The 17,309-nt window shown below is 35.9% G+C and overlaps 1 pseudogene; it reads left to right on the top strand.

The window, feature by feature from the left end:
* Positions 1-223: 223 nt before the first annotated feature.
* LOC143583034 (protein FAR1-RELATED SEQUENCE 5-like) lies at positions 224-7,874 on the top strand (annotated as a pseudogene).
* Positions 7,875-17,309: the final 9,435 nt, after the last annotated feature.

Below are 17,309 nucleotides of genomic sequence, written 5' to 3'. Positions count from 1 at the left end.
CACTTAAGGAATCATGAAGACGAGACCTCAAGGCATAATTAGGATACCTTTTGGAGGGGTTTCGCTTGTATACCCCTATTGATATTTGGGATCATATACGAGAAATCCCAATTTTATCTTAAACTAATTTATTTAAAAACATGTTATGGTTTATAAACGCTTTTTAAAACTATTGGTATCCTAATGCTACTATGTTGGCGATAATCATATGCTTACGGTATACATGACGTCACGCACCCGCATTTCCGCCTTGGCGGGGTGTGACAATGTTGTTTGTGCTTACACTCCTAATTTGAGTATTATATATGGTGTTTATACAAGTTATTCTGTTAATGTTCTTTCCGTTTGGTGTTAATCTGTTATGTTTGTTTTTTGTTAATTAAGTATGTACAAGACTTTATGTTAATGTTGTTTCTGCTTGTGTTCTTTTGGTGTTTATGCAGATCTTGAAATGGATACACAAAATCTCAATGATCCTATAAACATTAATGATGATGGTGAACATGTCAACATCATTGAGGATGATGATATGGAAGAGGCTGAGAGAGATGATGTTGTTGATTTGGAGCAACCTGAAGATGATAACTACAAAAACGGGCGAAAGCAATCAATTGTTTGGAAATACTTTTAACAAACTAAAAAAATCGAGCAAAAGGTACATGCACATCATGCAAGCACTGTAAGACAAGCTATGTTTATGAACCAAGTAGGAATGGTACTAGTGCCTTGTTAAATCATTTGAAAGGTTATGCAAGTTTAATCCGCTTAAATGTCAAGAAGATAAAAAAACAGAAAACTTTACCTTTTTAAGGAAAAGGTCAAGGTGGAAAATTAGTGTGTGTTCGTTTCACAAAGGAACTGGGTAAACTAGCTATAGCTAAAATGATAGTTATTGATGAACTATCGTTTAGATTTGTTGAAAAAGAAGGTTTTCGTTACTTTTGTAGTGTAAACCGACCTGAGTTAGAGTTACCGAGTTGAATTACAATTGCTAGAGAAATTTTATCATTATATGTGAATGAAAAGAACAAGTTAAAAGAGCTTGTAAAAAGTTCTTCACAATCTGTTTGTCTTATAACGGATGCATGGACTTCGTGTCAAAACATTAATTACATGGTTTAAATAGTGCATTAAATTGATGGAGATTGGAATTTGCAAAAAAGGATTCTGAAATTTGAAGTTATTTTTGATCATAGAGGTGATACCATTAGTAAATTGTTTTATGACGTAGGCTGTCGCGGTCTACTCAAACAATCAATTAAAAAGACTTAAATACCTATAACAAGTATGGGTAAGTAAGGTCGTCTCCACAGGGACTCAAGGAAAGTGCTAATTTAATTTTTAACTAAATTAATTATTAATTAAAGCGGACAAACGATGTCAAGCAATTTTTAGAAAAAAGATTAATTACATTAAACGGTTACTTTGAAATGATTTGTAAACAATATTAATGAACCCAATTCGTACTAACCAACATGTAACACTAACATAAACCCAATTCGTTGTATTTGTATAAAAACAAGATCAATAAGTTAATATAATGTTGAAATTATGTAAACAATATTCTAGGTTTCAATATTTTAAATGATTTTTGGAAAGCGAAAATAGTCGGATGGGATTGAAACAGATTTTTTGATTTAAAATTTTAATGCTTTTAATTAAGTAATTTGTCTTATAAGGCATATTAAATTAAATATATTTAAATAAATAAAAACGTATAAATCTAGTCATAAAATATATGTTTCTGAAGCATTTTAGTCTGACTTATGAAAGAAAATATTGAAAAATAAATATTGATCTTGTTATTGCTAAAACCCTTTATACGATACAAAAAAGTCATATAAATGACAGATAGTTCATATATTAAATCGTTATGCATATGAATTATAATTATAATATTCAAATTCAATGATTTAATGTTAAACATCAAGATATATTTAAGGTATATTGGTTTTTATTAATCTGAAATATCGCCTTTTGGTAACTGTCGGCCCTAACTAACGAATCGGCTGCTGACGGTCTCAACTTTTAACGTATTTGTTCCTAACAGTCCGCAAATAACAGAGTCCAAACATCGTTAGTTGAAGGTAGCCGGAAAAATGTTTTGGTCAGAAAACATTTTCTCGAATACTCAACTTTTTCGTCCCAAACATCTTGGTAGCTTTGTATCGGACATTTAGGAACCTTTTTTTAGGCTTTCGGAACTCTGTATAAATCATCAAAATCGGTTAATGGTGCTCAAGTGGTGGTGGTTAGTTGGCAGCGAGTCAATTGGTGGTGGCGGTGTTCAGGTGATCTTTTCCGGCAAAAAAATGTGACTTTTCTGGTCAAAAGCAATTTTCCGGCGACCTGCAACTAATGGCGTTAGGATTCTGTTAGTTGCGGACCGTTAGGAATAAATACATTAAAAGTTGGGACCGTTATCAGCCAATTGGTTAGTTGGGACTGGCAAGGTCCAAAAGACAATAGTTGGGATTAATAAAAACCTATATACCTTATAAAATAGGTATTCTTCATGTTTGCAATATTTATACAAAATGTTTGGATAAAATTAATAAAATACATATTTTATTGAGTTCAATTGTATATGGGAAAATTTTAAATCCAAATTTGAAACCAATCTTTTTCAATTTTGATATTCTTTATTTTCTTTTTTTCACCATTAATGCTAATGAATGAATCGGCTAGGATTTACGTTTAATAAAATAAACTTGAATTCATATTTGAAATAACTTAAAAGATAAGGACCATATATTGAAATGGGTTGGAAAAAAAGGTGAGGAGGGCTATGAGATTGACAAGTGACAAGAATGAGTAGTGTTTTATTAGATTAGATAGATGATATTTATAATATATATAGTAGTTGTACTGTGACTCTATAGGGATACGATCACAATGATGAAAATTGAAAATCACACGTTAATAATATATATATATATATAGGTATTGGTTCTTTTCAGAAGTTTTTTTACAGCGAGAAGTACGAGAAGTAATATCATTCAATCATATTTTTTCTTTTCTTTTAAATAATTAGAAGGTTAGAATTGTCATTTTATTTTCTTAATAAAATTGGTAAATACTAGTATTTTGCAACCGTTTCACCAGTTGTTTTTCAAGACCGATCATCTGATATCACATCCATCATCCCCATCTTTCAAATTAAACATCTAATTTCAGAATCTTAGAGAAATAGCATCCCAATAATCTACTCGATTTTCAGTCATGGTTTTGATATATATTTCGATTTTGACAATCACCCAGCTAATGTCATGCGTAATATTATTATGCTCCAGATATAGCTACATTCAAATCACGATGGTTCTGCAAGTCGTCATCAGCAAATCCAGGTTTATATATATTTTGATTCCCCCCTTCAACCCTTCTCCTCCAATTGTTGCCCGTATGATCATATTATTTTTCAGGGTTTGGTAAATTGATAGCAGGTTATCACAGTACATGGCGATTTACTATAAAATCAACTAATTGTTTGATAAATGATTCTCGATTGCTCAACGTTTATTGTTAGATGTATTTAATTTTATTGGATGATTATTTTCTTCATTTTTATTATGTATCCCAACATGTGTTGGTTATTTGTTTTTATTTATGAAATATCAATTTCATTAAACTGTAGATGTCTTTCTTAATATACAGCCATAAATGTCAATTTATAATTATAAAACTGTTTATTTTCCTTAACTTATTCTACTTAATTGTTTCATTGCTCAACACATCATTCCATAGTGCTCATAACCAATATCCTAGTACAATTAGTCCTCTTAATTTGGTTTTTAAATTGAATTGGTTTTCTGAATTTCTATATCTAAACAAGTGCAATGGGTGATGAGTCAACTACACATAATGTTCAGCCAAGCAGTATACCGACTAACGAGTATGACGGTAAGTTATACGTCTTCCTTCTTTTATCATTATTTTCAACGTTAATGTTCACTCAGAAATTGTAAGGATTATCAAAAATATGTGTGTACCTTTGTCACCTGTGTAGCGCTGTTAAATGTGTATGTATGTGCATAAATAACATATATGTGTGTGGCTGTCACGTGTGTGTGTACAGATCCGCACAAATATGCGTGTATGTTTTGTCACCTGTGTAGCTTCGTCACGTGTGTATGTAGGTTCATGCATAACTAATATGCGTGTGTGGTTGTCACTTGTGTACGTATATTCATACATTTTTATGCATGGATCCGGAAAAATATTCGTGTACATTTTTCATCTGTGTAGCTTTGCATTTTAATGTTTGTTTAGATGTTGTCATATCTTTTTTTATTCAAACATATACAATCTTACGTTTGTTGTCCTACTTGTCTGTTATTGTATATTATTTTTAAATTATTAAATGTACCTTTGTAATTAACTAAAGTAATGTTGTTAAACGAATTAAGAGTTACCTTTTTATAGTAACACCTTCTGCAAATTTTATTTATTTTCGTGTCTTTGTGTCTTCATTTTATGGAAAGACTTTTTTTTAAGAAATATGAATGTTATGAATTTTTTCAATCTTCGTTTATCGGCTATCTTGTTTGTGTTAACTTAGTTATATCTGCTATGTTATTGCTGTCATTTTTGTCTATTTGGTATACTTTGTAGTTCTGACAGTTGTATTATTTTTCCTCGGATGTGTAGCTGCGTTTATGGTGTAGCTATGGTATCCTGTGTGTAGGTCTTGGTATGCTAACGGCTGCTAGTCTTTCATATCTTACTAGCAGATTGTTTTGTAGTCAAACATTTATGTAAATAATGATGTGGTTAACGTGTCGCCCGTCAACTTGTTATACGTAGTCATCTTATTTCCTCTACACTCCGATTCTTTTGTTATTTTTATCTGACTACCTAATTTCATTATTTTCATATACTTTTTCTAGCGGCTCAACATTGTAAACATTATTTAGCCATTATAATCAGATCCAAACTGTTTTTGTTCCAGGAAACCATGTTGTTGCCCAGCTACAAACGAGTGATCCCGAAAATAGCGAGTTGTTACTTGGACAGTTGAGTGTTCCACGCGTTATTAACCTTGAGCGTTAAAGTTAGAAAGTTTAATTTATTTCTATTTTCTTTCATTAATGCTTCCTTATTATTATCCACCTATTAGTAGTTAGTTTGAATTTTTAAAATTAATACTTGTCTTATTATTATCCACCTATCCAGAAAATGACGAACCAATTTGCTTATACTAGTCTGATGGGTCAAAATGTTGGATACCAAATGTTCCGTCACATGAAAAACCTTCGATTTGTCTACAATTTAAAACTTGGGATAACGCGGTTGCTATGTACAAGGCGTATGCAGCCAAATCCGGTTTCAATGTAAGGATGTCAACCATAACATGGACCAAAGGTGCCATATCTCATAGGTATATGGTGTGCAGCAAAGCCGGTACCCCACATTGCAAAGATGTGGATACCATGGACACGTCATCGTCCTCTTCCAAGCAACGCCACACGAATATAAACGTTACAGGTTGTAATGCGTGTATTAAACTTAAAGTTCCATCGAACTTTGTCGGTTTTGAGATATATGATTTCAGAGAGGCTAACAATCACGGGCTTGTTAGTAATTACAATATGGACCTAACAAGCGGGAGAAGACAGTTACAATTTTCAGACAAGGAATTTATTCAAAATCTTCAAACTACAGGTTTTGGTCCAGTCGTTGCTCACCGTGTTCAGTCATCTTTGAAGGGTGGACAACATTTGGTCACGGGATCAAAGACTGATTTTAAAAACCATGCTCGCAATGTCAGGTATTGTGTAGCTGATGCGGATGCTCAAATGATTGTCGATAGGTTTACCCACAAGATGAGTCATTTGGAGGATTTTTTTTTCCACTTCAAAGCTGTTGACGGTGTGCTACGGTCTATATTCTGGTCTGACGGCGTATCTAGGTGCAACTACAGTTTGTTTGGTGAAGTGCTAGCCTTTGATGCAACATACTCAACAAACAGGTAACAAAAAGCGCGTTACGTTTCTCGGCCACAATTTCTAATTCTAATTTACCACACTTCATTTTTATTTCAGGCATGACATAATTTTTGTTCCTTTCACGGGCGTTGACTGCCACAAGAAATGTGTTACCTTCGGTGCTGGCTTAATACATTCCGAAACGATCGAGTCATACCAGTGGTTACTAGATGCGTTCCTATCAGCTCCTGGCAAGCAGCCCAGGTTGGTGTTGACAGATCAATATCCAGCAATGAAACAAGCCGTTTTATCTATTTTGAATGAATCTACACATAGGCTGTGCATGTGGCACGTTACAAACAAAATACCTGTTAAGGTATGTATACACCTTTCATTATGAATGTTCATCTCCAGTTTTTAATTATTTTGGTATGCGCTGTTCATTTTAAGTTATTTATTGGCTCTATTGCACATTCAACAATACTAGTTACTACTTTTTTGTTTTCTAGCTGAAGGGTGAGATTCAGGTTAATGAAGAAATTAGATGTCGTGTTAACAAGCTGGTTTGGAATGTATTCATCAAGCCGGAGACGTTTGAATCCAGATGGCATGATTTGATGGATGAATTTAATTTAAGCGAAAACAAATGGTTAAAAGACATGTTTGCTATCAAAGAAAGTTGGGTTCCGGCTTACTTTAGAGATCTTCCAATGTGTTGTTTGATGAAGACTACCTCACGTTGTCAGAGTTCCAACTCACAGTTCAAAGTATATTCTAGCCCAGGCAACAATCTTGTTCAATTCATGAACTGCTTTGAAATGGCATTGAATGCTTAACGACACGTGCAGCGCGAATTGCAAAATGATACCACAACAAAGACACCGCCATTAGAGACCCGTTTGCCAATCAAGCGTCACGCCTCCTACGTCTACACTATAACAATTTTCAAAGAAGTTCAGAAAGAGATTATCAAGGGATTGTATCACTGTGCACGTACACGTGTTAACTCAGCAGATGGACTCAAAATTCATCTTATCAATCACAAAGACAAACGCAACGAGTTTGTTGGCGAATATAAGGTACATCTCCTATCATGTCACAACATCACTTACATTTGTCGCTTACTTACTGTTACATCACTAACTACTCACCTTGATTGAACGTATATGGCAGGTGACTCACAATCTCAATGACAACACATTTTTATGTTCCTGTAAGGGTTTCACTCGCATCGGCTACCTGTGTAGACACATCTTCAAAGTCTTTCAAATCGAGCTAATTGATGAGATCCCTGACAAATACATTCCATCTCGATGGAGGAGTGACGCCCTACCCCCATCACTTTTCAAGATGGAAACCAAATACGGTGTTCCACTTGATGAAAGAACTAAACTAAGGCAACAGTTTCTGTCTTTGACCAATTAGTGCGCCGATCGTGCACGAGGAAACATAGAACTTCTTCAATCTTTGGTCGATCAGATGCATCAGATCAAGGACAAAATATGGGGAAAAATTCCTATAGAACCTTCCTATAACAGCAACTCCGCCATAATACAAGACTTGATTGGCTACAAGCTACCTGAGCAAATCACAATAAAGCCACCAACAGGGATTAAAAATAAGGGTTCAGGTTCTCGCAAGCGCAAGATTGGCCCAGGTGAGAAGGCTAAGAAGAAAAGCAAAAAACCAAAACGTTTTTGTGCAAAATATAACAAACGGGTTCGTGGTCATGACTCACGTAACCATGAGAAAGTTATGGAAGAGAAGGAACGTAGGCGAAAAGAAAGGGAACAACGCCGAAAGGAAAGGCAACAAAGGAGAAAAGACAAAATGGCAACGACGGATTACCAACCGGCGGAATATGCAGAATCTGATGACACTGTGGGCACATCTGACACGTATTCTTCTGAAGATTCGGATGAGACAAGCGATGCCGACTACAACATATGAATAATACCTATTTCTTTTATTGTAATTTGTTTTTTTTCTTGCGAGCCCTTACCATCATATGTTACCCCTATACATGTTCAATAAACATCAAATTTCAGTTTAATACACCTCTACTGAAATTACACTTGTGTAACATACCATTATTTTTTTACATTCCTAGTCAAATGAAATGTCATCATCATTTATTTCGTGTAAAATACATGCGTCTCTCTGCCAACCGATTATTGAACATCGATTTGACGTCTCAACATGTTGAATGCCTACATCTACAAGACATGTTATACGCATACATACCAACGGTCTGCCTTGGAAAACTCTTAGATTTGCATATGCTCGTGTCACTTACGCTTACTTATATATGTAGCCATACGAAAAAATGTCATCCTCCACTTCATGTCAACTAAAATGCGTCTACATATGCCAACCGATAAGTGAACATGGATTTTGCTATGGTTAAACAACTCCTTTGTGAAGGCACATCGCTCACAAAGCTCTGTGTTGAAAATCCTTTACAAAACTACTTACACAAAAAATGTTATAATCTTTACTTACCAATTTCTGGCTAAATGGGTGTGTGCATGTCGGTCGTGCATGGATAAATGCTCGAATGTGGTTACCTGTTGGTCAACTATAACTGTATGCTATCATTCATATGCACCAAGTGGTGTTTACGTACGTGATATTCTTTTTGTGCGATTCTCCATACTAACATACACAGTAGTATCCCAATGTTTTTAGGTACTCAAACTTTAGGGCTATCCCAACTCGTATGTTCTTACATACTCTGAGATCTGACATCTTATTTCTGTAGCAAACAACATTAAATTCCTCTTGAACACACCAACCTTCAGTTGCGTTCCCATAAACCTACAACATCACCACACTATCTCTACATATGAGCATTACATTAACTTATTTGACACATTGTACCTTTGAGGTTCAACGAACTGAGGCAACAACCGTTACGTTTGTCAGCCAACATAAAGACAAAAAAAAACAATCACCTACTTTGCGTGTAACAACAAACATATCACAAGATCTCAATTATCCACGCATATATTGCATCCGACGAAACATAAACATCTGGTTAACATACCAACTTCATTAACATACTTAAATCTTGGTACACTTAACGATCCTCAAAATTTGGTCATAGCAACCCAACCTTTGATACATAGCTGATACATTAGAATCAAAAGCACATCGCCATACCATAAGGTTTTATCAGTCATAAACAAAACATATTAACAGCTTAACATAAAGGAGTTTTTTAACAGATAGCCATCAAACATTATTCACAAAACCATAAAACATTAAAAACTAAAACGGGTTTAACTGACTTTAGCATGCATCCATCAGTCGCTTACCAACGTTTCATCGATCTTCCCTTTTTGCTTGTTGACAGAAGACAGCAGAATCTTCACGGTGTACTTTATCCTTAAGCTGACTAACACCTTTTTACTCTTCATTGAAACCTCCCCAAGCCCACAGCAGCAATTACTCCCCCCTTAAATGTCTCCATATGCCTCATAGTGAACAGCCCAGACTCTTCATATTCTTTTCATTAACTTCAGCCACTTCGGTTCTACCCCTTCCATTAGAATTGCTTTTGGATGATCAACGATTCGCAGGTAGCTTACAAAAAACTCCTTCTGCATAAACCATACATTAGTAGCCGTTACACAACCTTCTCATTTATCATCAAACAATAAACAATAACATAATTGAATTGTTACTCAAACCATACTAACCAGTTTTGTCACCGTACGTGAGCAAACGCCACTATACTCTGCATCCGAATCCTTATCTGCTTTCGACCGCCTTTTGTTTGTGGCCTTATCCACATTGTCTAACACCTCAATTGCTAGATTTTTCACTTTAAAGCACACCAGATAATAGTGATCACCTGTTACAATTGGTATTACAAACATGTCATATGGCCGTATTCGTAGTTTTCTCACATCGTTGTTAACCGATCGCCTTAGATTCTCTTTTATCAATCCGACGCCCGCTGTGAACATCACATCTTTTAACTCGATCATGCTTCCATTCTGCTAATTCCAAAGAAAACACATTATTCCACACAAGAGGTTAAACACAAATACATTCCATTATCCGACCATACAATAAACTATAATCAGACTGTTAACTACAACAATAAAAAAACACAGACAGTTCAACTCGTACAAACTACCTTATCCGATCAAAACTCAACTCAATTGATTATGTTAACTTCAAAAAAAATTTACAAACAATCAAATTCAAACAATCAAACAACATGATCCGATCAACCATCCACTCTAATAATTCTGATAATTTAAATAACATTAAAAAACTCAGCCACCTCAACATGCATACCCGAGCAACCATAACATATAAGCATCAATTTATTTTTAAAAAAATAAAAAACACAGACAGTTCAACATGTGTCACACCACCGTTTCCAACGAACATTAAAATCTTAGCATTCTGTTAATCGCATAAACCACAAATACACACAGACAGTTGAAATAGTTTACACTACCTAAATAGCTACACAAACTACCGCTACGTTTAAACTGTGTACGAGCACGATTAACCCCCATAATCCGTAGCTACACGTACAAAGCATACACCCCTTGATCATACACACAACGTACACTGCATACACCCCTTAATCATACACACATCAGACATGAATTAGATTCACCTGGTGCACGCATACGTTGACACATACATCTCAAACCACCCAACGTCTAACTAACACCTACATACCTACCGCCCATAATAAAAACTACACAAGCTACAACAAACAAACCAAACCAAACCAAAGCTCCACCTTCACATCATAAGCACCTCAACTTACTAGTCAGATAGCATCACAAGACCAACACAAAACAATAATACACATACACAGATGAATATGCACACACAACCGTATCCGATCAACCATAACGCATGGCCCCTCCCATACCAGTCACCAACCCAAACTAAGGTTTAACTATTGAATAGTTAAACACCAGCCAAACACAACCTACTACTTAACAGTTACTTTTAACATACAATAAAAGCATGTATAACAAAACTTACAAGCTCGATTGGTCATAGAAACAACCGATATGGAGACGAATCGCTCCGCAGTGACTCCCCTTCGTTCAATACCATTGAGAAACAAGAGATGATGTTGCTACTTATCGTCATGTTCAGCTGGAGAGTCTCGAATGCACCCCGCAAACCTAACAGTCCACCTTCAGTCAAAAACAAAGTTTCCCTACAACGAAACACAATATGGTTACTACAATTAACACTAACATATGAACTTAGGGTCAAGTATGTCAGAAGACTTACGTTTCTGGCCACCAGTCCGATGTATGTACCTCCAAACAAGAGTCTCATCTTTTTCTTCTTTGCTATTGACCTCCACCGGCCTATACATATACGGCGATCTAAGCCGATAGCTTTGACGTATTTCCCTTTTCTCCCTTTCTATACCTTTACCTTTATCGACCATCCGTCTTGACACCTCACTCAACGGAACGTGCTCCGTATCACTATCAATCACTTCCGTCCCTTGATTCTCCCCCGTCCTCAACTCAACATCCACACCAGGTGTATCAACTGCTATCTTTGTTGTTGTTGGTCTCTTCAACACTACTTCTTCACCAACCTGTGGCATTCCCAAACTAAACGATGGTTCAACAAACACCGGAATACTTCCATGTGTTACACCCTTCAATGCCCTACCACTACCAACTCCAATTTCACTTCCACTATTGCTTCCTTTCCCACCTGCGCTCACCTTGTCCACACTGTCGCACAACTCTCTCACAACATCCGAATCACTCCAAAATGGTGAGCAATTAGGTTCTTGATCATCTAAATGATCAACTTCTCGCACCATTTCTCCCTTTTCTTCTACAGATTTCCTTTTAATCCGCTCAATTGTCTCTTCGTTACTAACCTGGCCTCCACATGCTGACATTTTTAACTGTCTTCCTACCCGCACGTCCACCACTTTCTTACCTCTGCTTTTATGTCTAGAATCCCCCAAATACCTCTTCCATTTGTCTTCATATTGAACAACCTCAGTGTACTTAACGGTAAGTTCTTTCAGATCACCATTCCCGGGGTACGCATCAAACGCTACTTTCATTAATTTTTCAAATTCCTCCTTGCATCTTGTAAGCATGTCTAACACTTTCCCCATGCGTTGCACCTTCGCCTACATAAACAATGGTCATCAGTATTACAAACTATACCGTACTTTCATCAAAGTAAACAATAAGCATGTGTGACATAAAATGCGTAAATGACTATTACCTTCAACTCAGATTCTTTTACTACCAGACTATCCTCACTATTAACTTTCTCCTTCCCACTTCCCTTGTTTGACGACCCAAACATTTTTCCATTCATTCGTCTACCGAACCCACCACCTACTATTTCAAGATGTTGCCTTTCCTTCAACTTATCTAACGTCCAGCCAGATAGACCGAGATTTGATAGTGACTCTGGTACTCCATCCACCCTTACTTTATCAACATAATACAACTGCAAGCATAGAAAAGAACATTATTTAATGCAAAAGCTATATATCCAAACTGTTGTGAAAGAAATGCAACTAAGATTACAATAAATTTTATGACATCACAGTTCTCAACAACTATGTTAATGTTTATATTCTCAACAGTTATATGTTGTCAACAACAACTACGTTAATGTTTACATCCTCAACAATTATATCAGTGTCAACTATGTCTATTTACCTACACGCACTCCACATGAAAACCAAAACCAATTAATTTGTCAATATACTACAGCTTCAAACATAGCAAACATATGTATTTACTTTGAACAATAATTACCAAACACTAACACTATCCCTTTAAATTTTATTACATCAACGTTCACACCAACGCGTACTAAATATTATATATTATAAACAGTTGTATCAGTTAATACTACGTCTAACTAACTACGCCATAGCCACATGTAAAATAGAAACAAATTGCGACTACTATCATAGAACGAAACTTATACGGCATAGTACAAATAAGGATAAATTCGTAACATTACATCACTTACAGCTTGTATTGTTAGCGGCCCCACATAGTAGGTCTTACGATCGTCGCGCTTTCATTTATCCGTACACTCTCTTATACTACGGTATATAAACTCACACCAATCAATGTTCTTCACATCACACTCCTTATTAAAGAATGGTAGAAAAGACTTCAGACATCTACCGTTTCCAGAACACTCTACCATTGTCGACATGAAAAGCATCAGAAAGTCAACCTTAAACATCCAGTCAGCTTGATCATATGTTCCAAGCCTGCTATCTATATCCGGAGGGCTCACATCACTTTTACCATGGACCTCTTTCCATGCCTTACTTACACTTAGAATGGATTTTGAATCCTCACACTTTACAATTACTTCACCTGCTTTTGGTAACCCCGTCAACGAATGAATACCATCCTTTGTTAGCCTTAACCCACTTTCACACAATTCCAGAGTCATTGTTGACGTAACCAGCTTGTCCACCACGTCATATCCCAAGTTGCCTTATATTCTGTCAACAGTCATCGACATGAATTTACCAAAACCCATATCCTTTACACACTTCCGCTGTGCATTCGAAAGTTTCTTCAACGCACTAAACAGCGAGTGTGGAGAAGATCTGGTCCTTATGCTTGGAACATCATACTTTTCATACTTTGTCCTCCGTTTCACGTTCTCTTGTTTTGTTACGGCTAGCTCATTGTTATGGATGTCCAAAGACTGTTGCTCTTTCACAAAGTCGTCATCAATATCCATAAGCTTTGTCGACGAACCGACCATAACACCAGATCCACCTTCCCTGGATGATACATCCCCTACATTTTTTAAAACAGTTGTCACCCACAAACCCAGAATCTCTAAAACAAGAAGTCTTTAACTACATGTATGCACAAGATTAATTTAGAAAACACACTTACCTATATGTTTCTTCGTAGCTTGTGACAGTTGTCTTTTTTGCAACTTATCACTTGATTGTGTGCTCTCCAGGTACACTACATGCACAAACACGAATTACAACATGTAACATAAAATACAATGGACTGTTACTACATCAATAGAGATCAAACTAACGCCATCCTTTCGTTTACAACCTCACAACAACTGTCTACAAACAAACACATACCTTTTTTCTTAATCTTATTCCCCCCTTGCCCACCGTATTCTGCATCCCCTACATTTTCATCAACCGATGTCAACAGTAAATCCAAAACTATAAAAATACATGCTTCTATCATCATCATGCTACATGATTATGATACAACACATACTAACCAATATGTTTCTTCCTAGCCGCAGATTGTTGTTCTTTCTGTGCCTTCTCAGTTTAATCTCGGATCGCGAATTCCGCTACAAGCACAAACACGGATTAGAAAACCCAGCATACTATATTATCGACAATCACAACATCTATAGATGCAAACGTAAGTCGAGCATATATATTTTAAAATTCTATGTAGAGGACTGTCACACCCCGACTAGCACAATGCGGAAGCGTAAAACGGGAATGTAACAGACACCTTTGGTATCAACAACATTGTTTATAAAGAAACGTTACAAACTAATTTACATTATATTACATTGATATATCTTTGTGTTCAAACTAGGTGTTACAACAAAATACGTTCGTTAAACTATTCTATTCGTACTAATAACCTTGAATCTATTCACATAGCATCGAGCATGTTCCACAATAGATAGCACGACTTCACTTTATTCCAACTTCGGTAATCCTGAAAAGCAGTTTAAAACGGTCAACTACTGGAGTTGGTGAGTTTCACGAGTTTCAAGAAAACAATTATGAATATTCACAAGTTAACACTTGTAATCATGATATAAGTATGTATGTATGTAAATGATGTAATTATGCTAAGCTACAATGAAGCCTTGACTGTATATGTTGCGTGCATCCATTTCCCACGCTCAATCAACCACTGTGGCTTCCCTTCCGCCCACAACATGCCCTAGTAGCTATGTCTAACACTACATAGCCTGTTTGTATAAATATAGTCGTGTGCAAACGGCGCTATGTGACACGGCAACCAGGCCGATTCCGTTTGGGTTTGTCAAACCAATAGTATTATTCACAAGCCACCGTTTGTCAAAAATCCCAAAATATGATTTTTGATCACAGGTTCGTTAATCGCGAACTTGCCGGTTTTTATAAAAACTGAATTTGTTTAATCTTCAAATTAGCATAATTAATTAACCATTAATCATTAAATTATGAAAATTTAGCCACTTATCAAATAAACTATGTAGATTTTTATAAAAATACAACTGGAATTATTTACTGATTTATTAATTTATAAAAATTCATTTTATCAGTTATATTTCGCCTGAAAATCGTCCGTTTACCCCAAACGATCTCCAAAAATTCCACAAAAATTCCTGATTACTCAAATTATGTCCCAAAATAAGCTGTATCAATTCCAGAATTCAATAAGCTTGTTCAATATTTTTTTGGGCCCAAATTCGGCTATAAAAATTCATACGAACTCATATGCACAAAACACCCTTAAAATTTTCCAAATGATCCCAAATTTTATATGTGATCAAATACATCAAATCTGAGTTCCCTGAAAATTTCATAATTTTTGAAGTACTTTAACTATTTTCCCAAATCAACGTCCCAATTCGGTAATAAATTCGCCAAATATTCTCGGATGGTCGAAAAATTACCAAATTTGAACAGTGACTCAATGATATGGTCCCTGATGTCCTTGAAAAATTTCAAGAGCTAACAATATGCACATCACAACCTTAACCTAAACAGCCCGTAAACGAGTGTTTCGGCATTACCTTAGCGGTTTTGGTTCGTTTCCGCCTTTTCTAATCAACTTTTCAAGCTCTTGTGCTCCTATGTAGGCTAGATACAAGTCCTATATCACAAACCAAGCAATTTTTCATCAACATAACAGCCCTTGAGTTAGGGTTTCGGCTAGTGCACAAAAACGAACTTTTAAACCGTAAAAATGCCGTTTCAACCCTTTAATCCGTGTTTATGGCAAAAAAGATCATGATTATGATTTAAAATTAGGTTTAGCATCAAAGTATATTTTTGAATGATTTTTGAGGGTTTTACATGGCTAACTATGATTTTTAACAATTAAAACATGTTTATATGTTATTAAACTTAATGAAATCAAGTTAAAAATGATGAAATGATCAAAATACCTAGGGTTTTGATGGAGGGTTGATAGATCATAAGTTGGAGCTGCTTTGGAGATGATGTGGGTTGAAAATGATGTGCTTAGGAGTCTTACACAAGAAGTTATACAAAAAATGGGGTTGGGGTACCCTCCTTTGCGACCGGAAGGAAAGATTGGGTTCCCTTGGGCCCAATTTGGCCCATTAATCTGATTCTAAAGGCCCAAATGCGAAAGCCCAGGTCCAAATTTAATTCGGGTTCTGTTTTTGTCTCGAAAAACTTATCGGGTGCGTTAAACAGTGCGAAAACGAGCGTTGTTCGGCTATTTTTGTGTAAATTTATAAAAACATACTATACGTTTGTAAAAATTAAAAATATTTTCATGGATCGCTTAAAACATTTCAAGTAAGTGTTTGGTAAGTCTTTTTCGGCTTAACGGATGATACAATGCTTGGTTTGTAACTATCTTTCCCGTTTAAATCTATAGCGGGTAGTTAAACGAGCATGTTTTTGTTTTACTTGTTTGCTATCGAACTAAGGCCATATTACTAATATTTTAGCTTATATTAAACGTATATCACTTATAGATGCCGCCCCGGAATATCTGGGTCATAACCCGACCCGTTCGGTTAATCGTTCATTTGTTACGCAAAAAACGTTTATTTGCTTAATCGATAAATACGTCCTGAGGTGTACCTTGTTTTGGCTCAAATGTCACAAGAACTCCTACTAAACGATTAGCATACAACACATACTTACCAACGTGCTTCATCTTAGCCGATGAATTATGTCCTTCATGTAATTCCTTATCTTTATGTTGGCTCTCGAAGTGCGCTACATGAACATTCACGGTTTTAAATACACCACATACTATACTACCAACCATCCAAACATCGAAAGCTACCAACGTAAACGGGAGCCTACTGTTTTTTAGATCCCCTTAAGGAAATTTTACAAACAAATACACATACCTTTTCCCTTACTCTTATTCCCTCCTTGATCACCGTATGCTACATCTCCTACATTCATACGACCGTTGCAAACCATTAGTCCATCTCTATAAACACATTGTTCAACCAAAACCATTGTTACACGATTATTACCACCAGCCATACCTCTACGAATCTTCTTAGCAGGGGACTGATGCGCTTTCAGTACATTCTCTTTCCCATGTATGCTCTCGCGGTCCACTACACGCACAAAACACGCATTAGCAAACACAAAATCATACACCATCTACCTTC

This window comes from Bidens hawaiensis, unplaced genomic scaffold, assembly GCF_021521415.1.
Source record: "Bidens hawaiensis isolate Kalapana, Puna unplaced genomic scaffold, B.hawaiensis_p1.1 tig00032105_1, whole genome shotgun sequence".
Classification (NCBI taxonomy): Eukaryota; Viridiplantae; Streptophyta; class Magnoliopsida; order Asterales; family Asteraceae; genus Bidens; species Bidens hawaiensis.
This window is presented reverse-complemented; position numbering and strand designations above follow the sequence as displayed.